The sequence below is a fragment of the Mytilus galloprovincialis genome, chromosome 3 (genome assembly GCF_965363235.1).
Source record: "Mytilus galloprovincialis chromosome 3, xbMytGall1.hap1.1, whole genome shotgun sequence".
NCBI lineage: Eukaryota > Metazoa > Mollusca > Bivalvia > Mytilida > Mytilidae > Mytilus > Mytilus galloprovincialis.
In genome coordinates, this window is record NC_134840.1 from 108578843 (window position 1) to 108589477 (window position 10635).

Here is a 10635-nt window from a genome sequence, read left to right on the forward strand (position 1 = left end):
AATCAGCCATGCGAATTTTGTTGTTGGTTAGAGATTTTATTCGAAGTTCGTATATCCCTTCAACCATTTATTTAGATGGTATTTTAACGTATAGATAGCGCGAAACTCTCCTTACTCTATGCATTGGATATACGACATTTCTATTTCGACTAAACGAGGCTGCAAATTTATACATCCGAGCAGCTAAACGGCCGCACCCAATTTTAGCAAAGATATACACGTAACTGTCGGACGGGAGCTGTCCAGAGATGTGAATATTTCTATACCCAATCAATCCTTTTTTTATGAAAAAAGATTTAAAAGGTATACTACGACAGCAACCCAACGACACATATAATAATTCAAAACAATAAGAGTCCACCATTTTCCCTTTTTTTTTTTAAAGAGATACACACAACGGAAACAAATACTTTACAAGAATTATATAATATAATATATAATATATAAATTTACAAGATAAACAAGCGTTTAGTATTCCGTAAACTATAACCACAAGTATAATTGTTTGTACTTTCACATCTTGATACAATTAAGGAGTTTGACATTGTTCAGTAGTTTTTTCTATATCGTTTTCGAAGATCACTTGTAGCCTCTTAACTTACAAGTGTAAAGACATATTAAACTAAAAAAACCGTTTACATGTTAACATGACCCTGTCCTTCAATGATCCATAAAAATAGCATATTTAGACAGTTTCAGTTAGTATCATTCTCTTTGGTTTTATGTACTACAAGTCAAAGGATATTGGTGTTTTAGGATCTCTTGATTATTATACACGAGAGTCTGAAAGGGGTTTACAGAAAAGAGAATAAAAAGGGGGGGGGAGAACAGAGAGATACGAAGAGAGAATAATTTGGAACTAAAATAGAGAATAATAGGCTTAAAATATAAAGAATAGAGAAAATGGGCTAAGAGTAAAAAAACAGACAACACGAAGGAACCCAGCCACACTTTCATGTTCTTTACATTATGTGTTAACATATTAACAATCTAGTCTGCCTATTTTCAGAGAATTGGATAGCGATACATGTATTTTGATGTCAACAGATATCTCTAGTATTAAATAGTTATAGCTTCCTATATCTAGAGATTTTTTTTTTCAAATATCAGAAAGAGAAATATTTGATCGATTTTATATTTGTATAGCTATTTACAATACGTTCATATGAGGCTAGGTGACGGCAATATTGTATTAATAATGATTTCTGATAATAAGATGTTTTTTTTAACTGCAGACTTTATTTTGGGACGGATAAGTTTTGTTTTCCTTTGCCGAAAAATTTAAAATTGTAGCAAGGGATGGAATTCACCCCATTTCTTACAGGCACTTGTCTTAGTAAAAACATTCCCTATATACCTTGATATAACAGATATATAGGGTAAAAAATTCTGTGACAAGTGCTTCTGTCATTTCTTAATAAAAAAACATTTTTGTAGAATAAAAGTCTGAATTGGGTTTACAGAAAAGAGAAAAATGGCAAAACAAAATATGAATAGAGAAATATGTACGTTTCGGCAAATAATTTTATCGACAAGATGTAGGTATTTCTATGGGCACTAATTAGTCTCCTTGTTAGCAGACATGTTCCTTTACTGCAAACACTACAAACCAGTAAAAGTCTGAAATGCTTATATCCGTACTCGACTGTACTAATTTTCACTCGACCAGTCTGAATTGGTCTGAATTTTACTTGACATTACTCGACCTTAGTCTTAACCGTACTCGACTGTACTGATTTGTACTTGACCCTTATCTCTGACATTGAAAACAGTCTGAGGTATTACTCGACCAGTCTGAAACAGTCTTAACCTGTTCTTGACTAAAACTCATTAAACAGATCACACCTAGTCAGAGAGTATTACATTCTAAATAATACAGTCAGGATTCTACTTAGTCAAAATTATCTCCCCATTACGCTAGTAAATTTTCACAATCATAGAAATGGAAGCCGTTGTAGGGATGACGCGCTGCCAATTTTGCTCTTGAAAACCAATAAATTTATCCGCATAGCACCATTACGATCCTTATATGTCAGTTGTATTTTAAAAGACAAATGTATCTACTAGCTAATGAGCATCAGATAATGATCTTGTCTGCATTGATTCAACTTAAAATTATTGTCTAATCGGTTGTCAGGTGAAATTTTTGAAAATTCATCAATATTTAAAAAAAATCTAATTAAATATTTCGTGGAAGGGCAGACAACCTTAGTTATCACATACAACAAGATATTAATTTTCCAAGATATGCATTTTCATCATCCAACTTGAAAGACTGTCGTCAAGTACTTTTAGTAAAAAAAAATAGCTATTCGAACACACCTCTGTTTTTATGATTCATTAGATAGGTATTTCACTTGACGCATATATTTCATCTTTTAGTACCGAGATTGTTTAGGTTATAAAGTGAGTCAACCTGTAGCTTTGATATATAATAGAATCTGAAGCGAGATGATGTATCACATATTCTTGCTTTGTACGTTTTTAAGACAACATATTAAACTCAAACACGCTCTTACATAAAAAGGTGCACTCGATTTTCTCTTTTCGATAGAATTGTTACCCCTTTTTTAGAATTTTTTCTTGAGTCACATAATAGAAGGGCAGACACGAAAATTACTGAACTTATTGATTGATATGTTCTCCGTCCGTTGTATTATTTCAAAAAAATCGGAGTTTCTGCATTTTTTACATCAAACTTGATAGATACCCATGTCGTCGACTTGATATCAAATTGTTCTACTTAACTATGTAATAGATATATTGAAACCTTATGCAAATGGCGTTTTTAAAATAGAACACTTCGTAGTTGAGAAGAAAATTGTCATTTTATTCGTTTCTATTAACTTTTAATTTTTTTGTTACTATAGTAAACATTACAGTAAGCAGTTATCGCCTTCTCTAACAAAGAGCTTCGATTCTTTTGTTCTATTTCAACCGGGTTTCCACCTGAATAGTCATATTAAATTGCAACATCCTGTACAACTTAATCGCAAGGCCTTTTGAATTCAATAGATAAGTAATACACGAGTTTAAGAAAAGTATGGTTTTCTTTTTACTTGTAAAACACACAAGTACTGATGTATTTAAATCTTAATAAGTGCTTCTTTTATGTCATGTCTTTAATTTTGACAAAATGTTTTTTTCTTCTTAAATTTATACTGCCACTTTGGAACACATTTCCGTTTTTAAAAGATTATCAAGGATTGCTATGGAAGTTTAATTATAATGATTTTAATAAGTTAATGGTTTTACAAAATAAAGGTGTCATTTTTAAATCGATTAAGTTGCTCCATATACTATTTTACATGCGTATGTATTTTTTATTAAAAAAAAAATCACTGCATTATTTACTTTACTCAACTGACACCCTTAATCTATACTAGGCTTAATTTTTAAATGAATAAAATTGTCCAGTAACCTAAAAATATATCTAAATGATATATTGCGAATGCATCTCTGCTAGTTTTCGATCATATCTGGTATGTGATTTTTCCAACTTCAACGAATATTCGTTGAACATACCGTTTTTAAGTTCGAGTAGCTTTTTGTTAACGACATCATCAATTTTCGCAGTAGCAGTAGAAGCAATATTATCATCAATGTAATCCTTCAGTTGTGCATTTAAAGCAGAAACATCAAGGTCAACAAGTGGAGCTTTAAATTCGTTGAAAACGAGGGGCAGTCTAACACTACCACTAACTTGTATTGTGAAAACAACAAAAATAAACATAACAAATTAAAAACCAATTGTTCAAAGAACAATTGAAGGTCTTTCCACAAGTAAAGATCTATTTTATTATCAAAATATTATAAATCAATCTAAAATGTCAGTTCCTATGACTTTATAATGTATAAATATGAATTTAAAGCAAAGGTCAAAATCTAGAACGTGCAAATTACCTATGACCTTGACCTCAATCTCAAGGTCATAAACCAAGGATCTCAAATCAAAACACCCTAGATCTTTATTATGTATGGTTAATGAGTTATGTCACTTTACGCATAATTCTAAACATAAGATGGGCGAAAACTCCTATTTATTGTTGACGCACCCTTTCAACCAAAATTTATAAGTAACGGCATGTTGCAACTAACAATTTAGTGAAAATAAGATGTTGATATGTTATAAGGTTTTGAAAATTTGTAAAAATAAGCCAAAATAAAGCAAGGAGCTCAAATCAAAAGACCCTAGGTCTCTACCACTTATGGTTTACTAGTCAGAAATGCAAATCACTTATATCAAATACATAAGGGGGAATAACTCTTATATGGAGTCTCCGGATAGCTTCGGTCAAAACTAAACTCCTAATCCTGAAGATGTAACGAGCAATTTGGTAAAATAAATTTGTCGTAATCTTTTACGGTTGCGAAGGAGTAGTGGCCACAAGAAAAACCGTGTTTGGGGAGATAACTCTTACAACTTAAAGTATTAAGTTACACGGTTGTCAGTTTAAAAGCGTATAAACTATACGATATCATATTCCAAATATCTAAGCGACATCTCTTGAAACAACAAAATTACGCAAGAAAAAAATTAGGCCGAAGAAAAAAATAAATAATTAAAAACCAATTGTTCAGAGAACAATTGTAGGTCTTTCCACAAGTAAAGATCTATTTTGATATTGAAATATGAAAAATCAGTTTCAAATGTTAGTTTCTATGGCTTTATGATGTATTTATATGAATTTAAAGCAAAGGTCAAAATCTAGAACGTTGTATAAACCTGTGACCTTGACCTCAATTTCAAGGTCACAAACCAAGGACCTTAAATCAAAAGACCCTAGGTCTTTAATATGTTTGGTTAATGAGTAATACCACTTTACGCGTAATTCTAAATGTAAGATGGACAAAAACTCCCATTTCTTGTGTGCGAACCCTTTCAACCAAAATATACAAGTAAGGACATGTCCCAACTAACAATTTTGGAAAAAATATTTGTCGATATGTCATACGGTATTTAAAAATAAGTCAAAGTAAGTCAAAATCAAATTTTAGAATATGACCTTGACCTTTGACCTTGACCTGATTTTCATTTTTTTGGACTAAGGATCTCAAATCAAGAGACGCTAGGTCTCTATCACTTATGGTTTACCAGTTAGAAACGCATATCACCTATATCAAATACATAAGGGGGAATAACTCTCATATGGAGTCTCTGGATAGCTTCGGTCAAAATTAAAATCCTAATCCTGAAGATGTAACGAGCAATTTGGTAAAATAATTTTGTCGTAATCTTTTACGGTTGCGAAGGAGTAGTGGCCACAAGAAAAACAGTGTTTGGGGAGATAACTCTTACAACGTTTAGTATTTTGTTACGCCATTGTCAGTATTTAAAGCGTATAAACTATATGATATCATATTCCAAATATCTAAGCGACATCTTTTGAAACATCAATATTACGCAAGAAAAGAATTAGGCGGAAGAAAAAAAAAAAATAATTAAAAACCAATTGTTCAGAGAACAATTGAAGGTCTTTCCACTAGTAAAGATCTATTTTGATATTGATATATGAAAAATCAGTTTAAAATGTTAGTTCCTATGGCTTTATGGTGTATTTATATGAATTTAAAGCAAAGGTCAAAATCTAGAACGTCATATTAACCTATGACCTTGACCTCAATTTCAAGGTCATAAACAAAGGACCTTAAATCAAAAGACCCTAGGTCTTTAATATGTTTGGTTTATGAGTAATATCACTGTACACATAATTCTAAATGTAAGATGGGCAAAAACTCCCATTTATTGTCTTCGCACACTTTCAAATAAAATATACAAGTAAGGACATGTCGCAACTAACAGTTTATGAAAAATTATTTGTCGATATGTCATAAGGTATTTGAAAATAAATGAAAATAAGCCAAAATCAAAATTAAGAATATGACCTTGACCTTTGACCTTGACCTCATTTTTTTTTTTGGACCAAGGACCTCAAATCTAAAGACCCTATGTCTCTATCACTTATGGTTTACCATTTAGAAATGCATATCACTTAATTAAATGAAAATGGGGGAATAACTCTCATATGGAGTCTCCAAATAGCTTCGGTCCAAATGAATTGTCTTATCCTGAAGAGGTAACGAGCAATTTGGTAAAATAAATTTGTCGTTATCTTTTACGGTTGCGAAGGAGTAGTGGCCACAAGGAAAACAGTGTTTGGGGAGATAACTCTTACAACGTAAAGTATTTTATGACGCGGTTGTGAATTTTTAAAGCGTATAAACTATACGATATCATATTCCAAATATCTAAGCGACATCTTTGAAAACATCAATACTACGCAAGAAAAAAATTAGGCGGAAGAAAAAAAAAAATAATAATAATCAGAACAAAACCTATAGGTCTTTCCACGGAAGGGTGGAAAGACCTAATAATAATTAAAAACCAATTGTTCAGAGAACAATTGTAGGTCTTTCCACTAGTAAAGATCTATTTTGATATTGAAATATGAAAAATCAGTTTAAAATGTTAGTTCTTATGGCTTTATGATGTATTTATATGAATTTAACGCAAAGGTCAAAATGTAGAACGTCGTTTTAACCTATGACCTTGACCTCAATTTCAAGGTCACAAAGCAAGGACCTTAAATCAGAAGACCCTAGGTCTTTAATATGTTTGGTTAATGAGTAATATCACTTTACACGTAATTCTAAATATAAGATGGACAAAAACTCCAATTTATGGGCTGCGCACCCTTTAACCAAAATATACAAGTAATGGACATGTCGCAACTAACAATTTATGAAAAAATATTTGTCGAAATGTCATACGGTATTTGAAAATAAGTGAAAATAAGCCAAAATCAAAATTTAGAATATGACCTTGACCTTTGACCTTGACCTACTTTTTATTTTTTTGGACCAAGGACTTCAAATCTAAAGACCGTATGTCTCTATCACTTATGGTTTACCATTTAGAAATGCATATTACTTAATTAAATGGAAAAGGGGGAATAACTCTCATATGGAGTCTCCGTAAAGCTTCGGTCCAAATGAATATCCTAATCCTGAAGATGTAACGAGCAATTTGGTAAAATAAATTTGTCGTAATCTTTAACGGTTGCCAAGGAGTAGTGGCCACAAGAAAAACAGTATTTGGGGAGATAACTCTTACAACGTAAAGTATTTTGTTACGCGGTTGTAAATTTTTAAAGCGTATAAACTATACGATATCATATTCCAAATATCTAAGCGACATCTTTTGAAACATCAATACTACGCAAGAAAAAAATTAGGCGGAAGAAAAAAAATAATAATTAAAAACCAATTGTTCAGAGAACAATTGAAGGTCTTTCCACAAGTAAAGGTCTATTTTGATATTGAAATATGAAAAATCAGTTTAAAATGTTAGTTCCTATGGCTTTATGATGTATTTATATGAATTTAAAGCAAAGGTCAAAATCTAAAACGTCCTTTTAACCTATGACCTTGACCTAAATTTCAAGGTCACAAATCAAAGACCTTAAATCATAAGACCCTAGGTCTTTAATATGTTTGGTTAATGAGTAATACCAATTTACGCGTAATTCTAAATGTAAGATGGACAAAAACTCCAAGTTATTGTATGCGCACCCTTTCAACCAAAATATACAAGTAAGGACATGTTGCAACTAACAATTTAGGAAAAAATATTTGTCAATATGTCATACAGTATTTGAAAATAAGTGAAAATAAGCCAAAATCAAATTTTAGAATATGACCTTGACCTTTGACCTTGACCTTATTTTCATTTTTTTGGACCAAGGATCTCAAATCAAGAGACCCTAGGTCTCTATCACTTATGGTTTACCAGTTAGAAACGCATATCACTTATATCAAATGCATAAGGGGAAATAACTCTCATATGGAGTCTCCAGATATCTTCGGTCCAAATGAATTGCCTAATCCTGAAGAAGTAACGAGCAGTTTGGTAAAATAAATTTGTCGTAATCTCTTACGGTTGCGAAGGAGTAGTGGCCACAAGAAAAACAGTGTTTGGGAAGATAACTCTTACAACGTAAAGTATTTTGTTACGCAGTTGTAAATTTTAAAAGCGTATAAACTATACGACATCATATTCCAAATATCTAAGCGACATCTTTTGAAACATCAATACTACACAAGAAAAAAATTTAGGCGGAAGAAAAAAAAAAAAAAAAATAATAATAATCAGAACAAATACAATAGGTCTTTCCACGGAAAAGTGGAAAGACCTAATAATAATCAGAACAAACCCTATAGGTCTTTCCACGGAAAGGTGGAAAGACCTAATAATCAGAACAAAACCTATAGGTCTTTCCACGGAAAGGTGGAAAGACCTAATAATAATAATAATAATCAGAACAAAATCAAAAGGTCTTTCCACAGAAAGGTGGAAAGACCTAATAACGGAGTATGATCTTTCATATTTGAAAACTGATGCACATATACCGTGTAAACTATCCACTACTTTAAATAATACTTTGTAAAAGATATCTTCCTTGTATTATATAGTTACATAACGTTATTCAGGAGGCACTTATGATTCAGATTGAAATTGAAGAAGTTTTTATGCATATGTATATGTGTTAACATATTTTATTCACTTTTCTTGAATTTGATTGAATTAAAACCTCAAAGTTACTCAATATTCACGAACTGTAAGACTCAAACTGAAGAAGAAATATAATTTTAGACATAAATTATACCGAAAATTAAATAATTCCTGTTTCATGTAAGAATTTCGTCCCACTAAACAGCAATTCAATTTTCATGTGATATAGTGGTTTTCGTGGTTTGTTGGAAAAGTACTAATGGCAAATCGTCCTGGATATGGAAGTACAAAGGCAAAATTCACTCACATCAATTGCAGGTGAATTTGGATTCATATGAATCGTTTGAGGTGAATCTCGTGTGAAATTATTAACATCAATTTCATTTGCGATTGATGTTAAATTCACGTGAGCTAAATTTGCCTGTGTAGTAAACATATTGACTGAAAGATAATGAACCCTTGATTTATCATTATATTTGCGGGAGAAACTAGTTACATTGTGTTTGTTTACAAATCAATTCATTATTTTCTTTGTTAAAGTTTTTTTATTGAACGAAAGTAGCTGTTTGAAATCTGAAACCGACTACAAAGTGTAAAATTTTCTGAAATGATTTCACACCGATAAGAAAATATACATACATCTCTGATATATACATAATAATCGAACTCTTTTGCAATACCATTTAATCTTAAATAACAAGGAACCTTATACAAATAAATAATGGAATGTCACTGTCATAAGTAAAATCGTGACATTGTAGAGTATATAAGAAGAACTAGATTTATCTTATGGAAACCTCTTCAATTAGTTATACTATTGAGATTCCTTATACATGTCATACCAACAAATTTAGGAAATCTGAAATCATTATTTCAATTAATTTTCAATTTGGAGTAAGTTTTATTTGGCACCTTATGCTGCACAAATTAACCCTACGCTTACACAAAAACATTTCAACGTTTGCATCACCAAATTCACGTGAATTTCATGTGAATTTAAATTCACGTTAATCTGACGTGAAATTCATGTGATTTTATCTCAAAGAGCTTTAACGTGAATATTCAAAATAAAGTTACTGAAATAACATATAATGTTTCAAATCTAATTAAAATCATGAACAATACCATTTTTTTTGTGTTAAGTATTTTAAGTGAATATTTTCACTTAAGATTCATGTGAATTCGAATTTCGTGTGAAATGCACATTAAAATAGTTTCACTTATAAGCTGTGTTTGAAGGAACTTGCGTACACATTATATGATGAATATTTCAAATGAGATTTATGTTATTTTCACGCAAGTAAAATATGACCGTGTATGATGACCTATAGCTGGTAACATCTATTCTACGCCATTCAAACTCTAGTGGAAGTTTCTTCATGATCAAATTTGTCCGTGTACGATGACCTATAGTTGATAACTTCTACATCATAGAATCTCTGGTGAAAAGTATCTTCAGAAAAAAAAATTGTCAGTGTACAATGACCTATATTTGGCAAATTTTACGTGTACGATTACCTATAATGAGTAACTTCTACGTCATTTGGTCTCTGGTGAAAAGTTCCCTGATTGAGATTAACCTATATACTAACTTTTCCCATAGAATTATATGAAAACAGTTTGGATCCCTAATCGTCTGTTCATCAAAAGATAAACTACAACATTAAGTTTAAAAATGCTTTGCAAGAAAATGTAGTGGTACTCAATTGCTGATAAACAAAAATCATTCGTTAGATGACAATAAAATGAATGTCTCAGCCATTAATCTTTCCAGATAACTTGAATAATGTTGACTATTACGATACACGACTTTATTGATTGCCTATATTTTTTTCCAAACGTTGTATAGTACAGTTCACGTTTAAGTACCAGAATACAGATTAATAACCATATAAGAGTGATCGCTTCTCTGCTACAAAATAACAAGCTTTAATTCAAAAGGAGTGTTATAGATTGTTAGTCTAATAACAGTAGATCTTAAGAGGTAGAAACAAATGACAGGTCCATGTCCTTGTTTTTGAAATTTAATCAATTTAAAATTAGACAGGAAATGATTCTCTGTTAGATTTTGCCTGGATTTAACATTGACACCATTATATTTTTTCTTTTAAAAAACTATGAAA